Source organism: Nannobrachium achirus, assembly GCF_963921795.1.
Source record: "Nannobrachium achirus genome assembly, chromosome: 8".
NCBI classification, from domain to species: Eukaryota; Metazoa; Chordata; class Actinopteri; order Myctophiformes; family Myctophidae; genus Nannobrachium; species Nannobrachium achirus.
In genome coordinates, this window is record NC_137817.1 from 51,415,080 (window position 1) to 51,427,716 (window position 12,637).

A 12,637-nucleotide genomic window follows, 5' to 3' on the forward strand; every position below is an offset into this window, starting at 1 on the left:
TTCAATGAGAATGGAGCGTTTTTTGCCAGTAGAGGATTTCTGCAAAAAAAAAAAAAAAAACGCTCCATTCTCTTTGAAATGTATTGGAGGATTCCACTCTAGGTATTTTGGTGTGAGAGCACCCTTACTTGTTTTCTACTTATTTCTATTATTGCAGTATTGATACTTTTACTAAGTAAAACATTTGTGTACTTTTTCCACCACTGACAATATGTTGTATCAATAACTTCATGATTAGTTCATAATATGACATTCAGTAGCAGCATCAATGTGTAAACCATGGAGATAAGTGTTTGTTGTTAGCCTAACAGTTCCCCATGACAGAGAAGGGACCCCCACTACATACACATATAGAATTGTGCTGCATATCAAACTTTTTTCATAAATAGGACATGAGTGTTAATTCATCTACATCTACATAATATACAATTGTTTGTTTCAAGGTGCTGTCAACCTTGGACCATAGTAATGCACGGGGAGAGAGCCCTTCTGGAACTTTGAGACCGGCATCCCGTTTCCTGGACCACCATGGATTCTGCTTCCAGGAGGAACCTTCTCCATGCAACCTTCTAATAAACTCTTAATCAGTCAAAACCTACAAATGATAACTCCTTTGATGAAGTGGCAAATAAAATTATGTAATTTAATTTACTCTATTCATGTTTCCTTGCTTAGATGCTAAGAAAAACATTGTTACTATAAGGATACACAATACTATATGACATCTATATATTTAACACTGAATATGGCCATATGGATTGATAATACAATGGCAAAACAATTGGAGATTAAGCATGCAACCCAACACCATTTTAATTTGTCATCTATTGCTTGCACATAGATATGCATGTGTTGATCTATCTAAATTGAATCCCCTTCACCTACAGTATTTGTGATCAGGTTGTCAAAATGCATTAACAAAGTTTCTTATCTAAGTTTCTTATCTAAAGATTAAACAACACAAGTATAATCTGCCAAATGTAAAACATTTTATTGGGTTCTCGTGGAATGAAGGAGGTCAATATGTGCTTCTGTTGTCCTCATCATCTTTTGCAAATGGCATGAAGACAATCCTCCGGCAGCATTCTGAAGGTCTGCAATTCTCCACTCAGCAGCAGGCATGTTTCTGTGAATATATGGAATATATTCAAACTATCAGTATCTGTTGTAAAAAAATAGCATGTCAAACATTCGATGAATGGAGTTTCACCACTATGGTTGGGGTAGTAGGCTACTTGTTTGTCCCGCTATATGTTTACTCAATGAGAGAATGTAATTATTAATCTACCACAATAGTTCCAGCATTATATCTCCCACTGTAATATTATAGATTTGTAGGTGTACTAAATCTAATATAATAAATATATGGTCCCCAAAATAACCGATAAGCATGTAGATCTGCCATTTTCAAAAATGTTGAACTTTTACCTTTGGACTAAGTACATTTTGATGCCAACACTTTCGTACTTTTACTCAAGTAGATCTTGAATTCTGGACGTCTAAGTAATTCTACAATGCAGTAGCCTACCTCATCAGTCCAGTAAGCTGTCACAAAATCAGTAATGTATTAAATTATCACTGCCTACAAGTATCCTTGTCTTCATCCAAATTACTATAGCATTCAATTCAAAGGAGCTTTACTGGCATGAGAAAACACATTTACATTGCCAAAGCAAGTGTCAAAAATAAAAACGGTTGAAAAGGGGGGACATAATAGTTGGAGGGGGTACAGCATTGTGTAAAAGAGCTACAGTATGTCGCATGTTGCCATTTTATATAGGGTATAAAGCTTTTGGAACAAATAGCATTGTTACCCCCAATACAATTGAGATAGTATACAAATAAAGTCTCGGATGTAAAATGCATTTATAAGTAGCAGCTCTGTTTCATATTGTATGTGCAGTAGCCGGTCTGGATGTCATTGTCAATCCATGGTTTGTAGTAGCCTGGGGCCAGACTATATACATGTAGGCTACTAATGCAGCTAACTAGTAACTGCAGTATATCCCCTCCTTGTTTTAACATAATGTGTGGATGATGTCTAGCTGCAGCTAGGCTAGGTTTGTAGCGCTTAGGGTGGTTGTGTTCACGTCCTCTGCTAAATTATGCTAACAGATGCTAGCGTAAACAAGCCAAAGCCTACTGACCTTACAAGACAGATCCACGTTTGTGAACGGCTGCAGAAGGATCGTCGACCGACTAGATCCAGACATGTCATCCTCTTGTGCATATCAGCAATTCTTTTCACACTGATCATTGCCGTTTGCCGTCTGAAATAATTGTTTTGCCCACGTCAAGGCTTCCGCCCCTCCAGCATGCATGGTAAACAGACTGTAACCCCTAACCCGGAACAAGAAGAGTCAGTGTTGTGCAACAGAGCTGAGCCTGAGCAGACTGAGCAGTGGTGCCATAGAGCAGCGCCACCTGCTGCACAGGAACCTAGTATGACGTCATCTTCACATAGACAGGAAATGGCGTGCCAGAATAAGGTCCTGACAGTGAGCCAGTGAGGAAATGCGAAAATATCCGATAAAATCGTGAAAACGGGGTCAATTTTGATAATTTTTTTTTCTATCTTCATGAAAATAACTTCCGGTTATGCCTAAATTGTTCATTTAGCAAGAAAACAACCTAAAAGCTGTCCTTTAATAATTTCAGCTGTGGTTAGGGGCCTATTATACGGAGACGAATTTGTAATTACCAGGTAGTTTTTACTAGTAAAACGGACATTTTGACACACGGAGACGCGTTTTTATGACCTAATCCGACACTTTTTTGAATTCGGGTCTGAAAGTGGAAAAGTGCGTTTTCGCATCAAATACGCAGCTGTGTAATAAAGGAAATCGGCAGCGAGGGAGAGTGCGATGATGTAATAACACCCCCTCCCCTGCTCCCCCTCCCCTGCTGCATAACAGTGTCAGTCTGTCAGACTAACCGAAAATGTATTATTATTATTTGTGTTGTTGTAGGCCTAATTAAAACCCAGAAAATAGCCCAAACTGAACACATAGCGATCTATTAGCCCAAACCTCATTTGAAAAATGTCAGGAGTATATGAAAGCCTTTTAAAAATGTCTATAGCCTATTGGCTATGAAACATTTATTGGTTTATAGACAAAACTAGAAAAGAAAATTTCTAAGAAATTTTAAGTGTGCCTGCAGCTCGCTAAGTCTGTGCAACCTTGTGTAGCGGTTGGTGTTAGTGTTTCGTTTTGAGAGGGTAGTTCCCCCTGAAAAACACGTTTTGGCATGAAACGGTTACGTTTTGCGCGTTTGTGGTGCCCCCTATGGGTCGAAGTGGAAATGCTTTTGGGTATATGTTCAGTATAGCGCCCCCCACTTGTGGTTAAAATTTGGTGTTGACTGGATGTTTCGTTTGTGATTTATGGCTACTTCTTACAAAACGGGCTCCTCCCGCTAACTTTGGAACCCTGTTACGGAAAAACGGTATGGACTATCAAAATATCGTTTAAATATGTTTATCGCATGAGTCCATAGATCGTGTGTATTGATTTTTGTGACATTTGGAGAAAATATGTAGGAAAAGGAGCAAAAAGTGTGTTTTGAAGAAAATTCAAAATGGCGGAAAATCTATCCTGACGCAAATGGGCGTGGCCTATATGAGGAGATGCGTCATGACCCAAGGAATCCAGGGAAAAAGGAATTTTAATTTTCCGACCCACGGTTCAAGAGTTACAGGCCGAAAGGTAAAGTGGACTGTTATAGCGCCACCATGAGGCCAACTGACGAAATAATTTTTTATTTAATCCTTGATATCATTATAAATCTCCTCTCCAAGTTTTGAAACTGTAGCCCCTATGGTTTGCGAGAAAAAAAATATTGAATGTGAGTTTTTGCGATTCCCATTATAAGTCAATGGGTAAAATTAATTCACTAATAAATTAATATCAATTAAACGATACAACTTTTCTCTTAGAAAAGTAATAGCACCCCATTCCCGGCCGAGCCGCACGTTTTGATGTATATATTGCGGCGGTGGCGTAAATCGTGCGGCACTTATTACGTGCCGAACTTTGTGGCGAAACTAACTAATTAATTAACTAGAAAAGAAAATTTCTAAGAAATTTTAAGTGTGCCTGCAGCTCGCTAAGTCTGTGCAACCTTGTGTAGCGGTTGATGTTAGTATTTCGTTTTGAGAGAGTCGTTCCCCCTGAAAAACACGTTTTGGCATGAAACGGTTACATTTTGCGCGTTTTTGGTGCCCCCTATGGGTCGAAGTGGAAATGCTTTTGGGTATATGTTCAGTATAGCGCCCCCCACTTGTGGTTAAAATTTGGTGTTGACTGGATGTTTCGTTTGCGATTTATGGCTACTTCTTACAAAACGGGCTCCTCCCGCTAACTTTGGAACCCTGTTACGGAAGAACGGTATGGACTATCAAAATATCGTTTAAATATGTTTATCGCATGAGTCCATAGATCGTGTGTATAGATTTTTGTGACATTTGGAGAAAATATGTAGGAAAAGGAGCAAAAAGTGTGTTTTGAAGAAAATTCAAAATGGCGGAAAATCTATCCTGACGCAAATGGGCGTGGCCTATATGAGGAGATGCGTCATGACCCAAGGAATCCAGGGAAAAAGGAATTTTAATTTTCCGACCCACGGTTCAAGAGTTACAGGCCGAAAGGTAAAGTGGACTGTTATAGCGCCACCATGAGGCCAACTGATGAATTTTTTTTTTTATTTAATCCTTGATATCATTATAAATCTCCTCTCCAAGTTTTGAAACTGTAGCCCCTATGGTTTGCGAGAAAAAAAATATTGAATGTGAGTTTTTGCGATTCCCATATAAGTCCAATGGGTAAAATTAATTCACTAATAAATTAATATCAATTAAACGATACAACTTTTCTCTTAGAAAAGTAATAGCACCCCATTCCCGGCCGAGCCGCACGTTTTGATGTATATATTGCGGCGGTGGCGTAAATCGTGCGGCAGTTATTACGTGCCGAAATTTTGTGAAGTGATTATTATTATATAAGTATGGCGGATTACAATAAGTGTTTTGCCATTGCATGGCAGGCACACTTAATGACTTAAGTATGGCGGATTACAATAAGTGTTTTGCCATTGCATGGCAGGCACACTTAATAATCAATTACAACTGCCAGCAGAAGTAGGTCAGATCAATAATTAGGATTAATTACGCATGAGTCGCACCTGGTAGCCTAGCTGGCCGGAGTTGCAACAGCTCTCCTCTCCGCAAAGTTAAATTAAACCATTAGGCTATGGATTGGTAACCATTCCATTCTAAGCAAACTAATGATTAATGACTATTTTGCGTTCCCCTTTTCAACTTCTCACCAACAAATACTGGATTAATTCTTGCACCGCATCACATCACAGAAGCAGCGGACTTCAGGTAATGAGTGCGTTATTGTAATATGCTGAGTCTTGCTGACAGACAGACAGACAGTGACTTATCCAGATGCTTTGCCATTAGGCTACTCACACGAGTAATGTAATGAATATGCTGACAGGCAGACAGAATAAAAAGAGTCCACGAATAGGCCTGCACACTCGCTCATAATGTCAAAAAAAAAAGAAAAGAAAATCCTCCTCCTCCGGCTGCGCGATCCTGCCAGCAGCGTCAGTTCTGCAAATGCTAAGGTATGGTAACATGGCTGTTGTCTTGCACGTGTGAAGGCATGCATGCAATACACCAGTCATGTTGCCAATACTTTTTAGCAACAAGCATGATGAATTCATTTTAAGAAGTACATTTTATTATTTTCTCCTGTAATCAAGGTACGTTATACCATGTTGCAACGCTGAGGAAGGCCGAAGGGCCGAAACGCGTCCGTAGACTGTCCATGCATTGAGGTAAATAAAATCATCTAAAAAGGATATTCCTTGAGTGCTGGCTACCACTTCTTTCTCATTATGCTTCTCTGAGCCGTGCACCTAAAAGCCTTCTTCTAACTTGGAGTGTTGCGGGCTGTCTGCTTTATTGCAGATATCTTTCTCTACGTTATACCATACCCATGTGCGCCTCTGTAGTCTACTCCACTCGCTGCCTCGCTCGGGTTATGCATTTTTTCCGACTCTATATCGCCCATCCCCATAGATAATGTCCAGAAATTTGCTCCATATAGTTCCAACCTTCATCTTCCAGGTGGCTTTTATTGGCTTTTTAAAAAACTTCTACGATTTAACTTCAGCCAACTGGCTGCACCGCGGGACTCATTGAATATGCGAACAGAGTTCAACAGACGATAATAATATGGATTTGGGAGCATAGCCTAATTACAATGCATATCTCATTAAAAACAACATAGGCTATATTTTATAGTTGAAGGGTAAATACACAGTAGCCTATATGTACGGGCATATGTACTACAGCATTTTGCATGACATGGTGCGTTTCGTGTAAACGCAGACAATACGAATCAATGAGGAGCCAATGCGAGGTGTAAAAGCGATCTCATTTTGATAACGAATCCAAAATGAGATCGGCAGCGTCTCCGTTTAATAGCAGCCTAAAGTAGTGGCTTCCGAAATGACTGCCCCTGTGTCACACTCAGTCACATTTGTTCAAATCCCTGCTGGTTCAAAGCATTTATACACAAGGAATGTCTTTCAAACAGTTGTCAGAGTTAGAAAAAAACATTTAGATTAGGGTGGGAACTCATGACCTCTCTCCACTAGAGATCATAAGGACATGGGTTCAAGTCAGCATCAATTCATTGGGAAATGTTCTCATAGTGGCAAGACAGGGAGATAAACATATTGAGATTGACTTATTATGGGGCCTTGTGGCGCAATGGTAGCGCGTCTGACTCCAGATCAGAAGGTTGTGTGTTCAAATCACGTCAAGGTCAGAGCTTTGAATGTATGGAAATGCCTCTCAGCTGTCAATGGTGAGTTGAAGGCATTCCTGATCCAATTCATAGAGGGCCTGCCACCTGATTTGCTGTGTTCAAATCCTTATACTGTATGGACTAATCATAAAGTGTTTGACTCCAGGCGAACTGTGGATACATTTGTTCAAATCCCTGCTGGTTCAAAGCATTTATACACAAGGAATGTCTTTCAAACAGTTGTGAGAGTTAGAAAAAAACATTTAGATTAGGGTGGGAACTCATGACCTCTCTCCACTAGAGATCATAAGGACATGGGTTCAAGTCAGCATCAATTCATTGGAAAATGTTCTCATAGTGGCAAGACAGGGAGATAAACATATTGAGATTGTCTTATTATGGGGCCTTGTGGCGCAATGGTAGCGCGTCTGACTCCAGATCAGAAGGTTGCGTGTTCAAATCACGTCAAGGTCAGAGCTTTGAATGTATGGAAATGCCTCTCTGCTGTCAATGGTGAGTTAAAGGCATCACTGATCCAATTCATAGACGGTCTGCCACCTGATTTGGTGAGTTCAAATTCTTATATGGACTAATAATAAAGTGTTTGACTCCAGGCGATCTGTGGATAAATTTGTTCAAATCCGTGGAGGTTCAAAGCTGTTATACAGAAGGAATGTCTTACGAACACAGTCATGAGAGTTAGAAAAAAAAAACATTTAGATTAGGGTGGGAACTCATGACCTCTCGCCCCTAGAGATCATAAGGACATGGGTTCAAGTCAGCATCAATTCATTGAATATATTAGAAAATGTTCCCATAGTGGCAAGACAGGGAGATAAACATATTGAGGTTGTCTCATTATGGGGCCTTGTGGCCCAATGGTAGCGCGTCTGACTCCAGATCAGAAGGTTGCGTGTTCAAATCACGTCAAGGTCAGAGCTTTGAATGTATGGAAATGCCTCTCAGCTGTCAATGTTGAGTTGAAGGCATCCCTGATCCAATTCATAGAGGATCTGCCACCTGATATGCTGTGTTCAAATCCTTATATGGACTAATCATAAAGTGTTTGACTCCAGGCGAACTGTGGATACATTTGTTCAAATCCCTGCTGGTTCAAAGCTTTTATACAAAAGGAATGTCTTTCTAACACAGTCGTGACCTTTAGATTAGGGTTGGAACTCATTACACTCATTACATGACCACTCGCCAGTAGAGATCATAAGGACTGGGTTCAAGTCAGCATCAAATCATTGAATATATTAGAAAATCTTCTCATAGTGGCAAGACAGGCAGATAAACATATGAAGACACATGAATATTTCATTATATGATAGACTACTATACTACATTTAATAAACACCCCTTGTTTAGAAGTTTTATATTTATTTTCACAAGGTTTTATGGGCATGATTTACCAGGATCCTGGATGGCTTGATTCTAGACTTTATATACCGGTATATATTAGGGGCCACACCATGCTTTTCAAAATTTATATTTTAATAAATATTGGCCCATAATACGGTTTTATACAGGTTTTAGTCTAAACAACCACTTGGATATTGAAATGTCATGTTCTGTCTCTAATTCCAAGCCGTTTCAGATGCCATACCAAAAGGCACTTTTAGTCAGGGAATATTATCAGAATACCTGTCAAATCTGGGAATAAATTCCTTGGGCCAAAAATGAATGAATAGCCCAATGAATGTTTTTTGTGCAAAACAAATGTTTGCAATGGATTCAGAATAATTAAACACACCTAGTTAGACCCCTCACATACTACTTAAAGCATATGTTTTGGGAGTCATTCTTTCCCTTATAGTATAGTGTATAGTAAATGAATGAGACCCAGAATTACCCTAGCATTCAAAGATTCTCCTAGGTATGTTGAATTTCAATCTTTGTTAGATATGTTACTAGACACCTTTACGAACACATTGGTGAAGAAATTGTTTGGTAAGGAATATATTCCAAGGTTTTATTAATATCCCCTAACTATTTGTTGGCAACAGGGCACTGTCTTTGGGCTAAAATCGGAACGATACAGAGAATATTAGAGAACCACGATGAGAACCATGTAGAGTCAACTGTAATCCTCTCTGTATCGTTCCAATTTTAGCACCACTTTACCTCATGGTTCCACCTAGTCTCAATAGAATATAGCCTCCCAAAAAGTACCGCCCCTTCTCATGGCGGCCCAATAGGAAATGAGCCCCCTGTGACATAGAATGGGTCCGAATTTCAATGTATATGAATCTCTATATTAATGGTTGATAATTTTGTGGCACCAGTAAACCACGCCCACTGCTATGCCCTATAGGCAAAACTGAATCCATTCTTTGTGGAATAAATGTGTACATGCTCCTACCCTCTTTTTAAGTATGCTATAGGACTACTTATCTTTGCAATGGGTTTATAAAAGTAGACATGTGAGACCCAGAATGCAAACCTCAAAATTTACAAGACAAAGTAATGAATACAGGAAACAGCAAAATACTGTAGTTGCAACCTTTATTGAATACAACGGGTCATATTTTATGACTTTGTACAGTGACTTGAATCGGAGATCTTATTCAGCATCTTTTCCCTGTAACATAGGACAAAAAAGAAGATATTATTAAACATGAATCTTTAATTAACCCATTTAGGCCTAGAATTATTTAATGCAGATATACAAGCTCACAGCGCGGCACAGAGTGCCGTGCTGCGAGCTTGTAGATCTGCTATTTCTTAAAAGTTAAAGCATAAAATAATGGTTAAAGTGGTTCAAATCTAAAGTGACACAGATTTGCGTCATAAGAGATAATGAGATAATGAAGATAATGAACCTTCAGTTCATATTGCACATGTATTACCTTGGCGTCGCGACTCTTGGTTCTCATCTTGTTGACCTGGGACTCAGCGATGTCGGCGCGCTCTTCCGCCTCCTCCAGTTCATGCTGAATCTTTCTGCACTTGCTCAGGTGGGTGTTAGCTGATTCCTCCTGTAACACGATAGAGATGGTTCAAAACATCAATATTTGAAAAGATCATCTTGCAATTATAATCCAAGGAAGACTATTTCAGGAAAGTGTAATGTGTAGTTGTGGCTAATACAGTGGCCCATGCAGAATGTCCTTGAGTGCCTTGGGACCACATGAATTAGCCTTGACAGTTTCTCATTGGAATGATACAGTCATGGCTGTGTTCTTTTTTGGTACCCCAAGTCCAAGAATTGCAGCTTACAGGAAACAAAATGTAATGTATTTTGGAAATGTTTTACAATGATGCCTGAGACACACTGCCTGCAAGCTAGAGATTCCATGTGCCGCTTGTGGCAAGATGGACACTGATGCTCTGCTGTTGGTCATACTGAATTACATAACTGATTTCTATTATTCCTCTAGTTAAACTATGACAACAACACACAGACAAATATATATTTCTTACCGCTTCCTCCGCCTGCCTCTTGTAGCCCTTCACCTTCATCTGCAGTTTGTCCACCAGATCCTGAAGCCTGGCGAGATTTTTCTTGTCCTCTTCAGTCTGTAGTGAGAGTGAATTCATAACATTAGTTGTATGTTCATGCAATCTACTTATTTTGTCAGAGGCATGATGATGGTCATTAAAGTAAACATAGGTTACAGCATACCTGGTATGTCAGCTCCTTCACTCTCCTCTCGTACTTGCGCACACCTTTAATGGCGTCCGTTCCGCCCCTCTGTGCATTCTCAACCTCTGCCTCCAGCTCACGCACCTTCACAGTTGAAATATACATTATATGAGGTTATTTCTTTTTATTTCATGGTCCATGACTTTTCATATCAAGGTCCATTATTTATTCGGCATTTGAGCCACGGACCACCATTTGATGAGATTTAGCCTCTCAGATTGTGTCCACTATTCCATGTTGTAGCCTATTGATGTTGGTACCATAGGAGAGATAACAACTTTGATCAAAATAACAATTCTTCTGCATTCTCTAGTAGTGTAAATTAAGTAATGCAGGCTTTTAACAATAATTTAACTCTTGAGACCATCAAATGAAACCAAATGGACCATTTGGTTTCATTTTACACTCTCGAGAGTTAAAGATCTATAAAGGGTCCATTTGGTTAACAACTCTCCATCATTTAGCTGGGGACCACCCAGAATCCCCTCAAGGACCACTGTTTGAGAACCACGGGTCTATAACCAGTGTTGAAGTACACCTTACCCTAGACTCCAGTTTCTGGAGCTGCTTCTTGCCTCCCTTCATGGCCAGGTTCTCAGCCTCGTCCAGACGGTGCTGCAGGTCTTTGACGGAGACCTCCAGGTTCTTCTTCATCCTCTCCAGGTGAGCACTGGTGTCCTGTTCTTTCTTCAGCTCCTCAGCCATCATAGCAGCCTGGCAGAGAGTCATTGTTGTGTAAGATAAAATATGCTTTGTTGTCCCGCAAGGAAAAACAAACATGTATTGGTCTCCTGCTTCACACAACAACACACTTGCAAAGAAAAATCACAACGTGTAAACATGGTACCTAGATTATACTCAAATTCACATGTTGACTGTGAGACAATGGCTCATTAAAATTATGAAGGTTATAAACGGATACAAGTGTCATATGACCAGAAAAAAAATATATATATCTTATTCGGTAGTACCGTTAATTGTTGTTGCTATTAAATATCTTGATTGGCCATCAATTCTGAATGATGAATTCAGAATGTCTCCTTGAGCAAATATTTTTCATATAAGGACTGAAAATGGTGGTGTTCCTTTTTTACCTTATGATCTTCCTGGCTGTTTGAATAAGACATGCAAGTTTAGGATTTAGGGCCCTATTTTCGGCCATACCCCTTATCCCTAAACTCCTTAGCCTTTTGAGTGGTGGTAAACCGCTCCATAGATTGGCTGTGTGTGTGTCTGTAGCCACTTTTCCTCAGCCTTTTGCCATAGCAATGTGTTTTCCTCAGCGTTTTGCCATAGCAATATGTGTGTGTGTGTGTGTGTGTGTGTGTGTGTGTGTGTGTGTGTGTGTGTGTGTGTGTGTGTGTGTGTGTGTAGCCATATTACATCACCAATTACATCCTAGATCTGTAGCCACTTTTCCTCAGCGTTTTGCCATAGCAATGTGTTTTCCTCAGCGTTTTGCCATAACAATATTAATAATTGGTGACATATTACATCACCAATTACATCCTAGACCTATATCCTAGTCTTTTTCCTCAGCGTTTTGCCATAGCAATGTGTGTGTGTGTGTGTGTGTGTGTGTGTGTGTGTGTGTGTGTGTGTGTGTGTGTGTGTGTAAGTTGTATTACATCACCAATTACCAATTGAAGACGTTATGCAAGCACAACCACCGCTCACTTCACATTGGGTGTGATTTTTTTTTTTACTATAAAAAAGAAATAATAGCTGATCTGGTTATAAGTATTTTAAAATATTTTCTGGTCATCCCAACTCACATCAGTGATGGCTTTCTTGGCCTTCTCCTCAGCATTCCTGGCTTCTTGAACGCTGTCGTCCACTTCACCTTGGACCTGGAGCAGGTCTGCTTCCAGCTTCTTCTTGGTGTTCAAAAGGCTCGAGTTCTAAAGAACGAAGATTCGGTTCAGCAATGCAAGTATGCATTACTTGTATGTTATAATGTTGAGAGGTTTTTTCCAATTTACTTACCTGGGAGTGCAACAGTCCAGCGCGTTCACTGGCATCCACCAGTTCTTGTTCGGCCATTTTGCGGCCTCTCTCCGTCTGTTCCAGAGCCGCTCTCAGCTCCTCGATCTCAGCGAGCATGAGGCCGTTCCTGCGCTCCACCATGGCGCCTTGCTCCTTCACATCTTCCTGTCCTCTGAGAGCA

General features: G+C 40.0%; 1 long non-coding RNA gene across 1 annotated transcript; it reads right to left on the reverse strand.

Moving 5' to 3' along the window:
• Positions 1-967: 967 nt before the first annotated feature.
• Positions 968-2,326, reverse strand: LOC308289674. Its single transcript, XR_013962252.1, has 2 exons — positions 2,148-2,326; positions 968-1,126 (listed from the first exon to the last, which is right to left on the reverse strand). It is a non-coding gene; the product is annotated as an uncharacterized lncRNA (long non-coding RNA).
• Between the last annotated feature and the right edge of the window lie 10,311 nt (positions 2,327-12,637).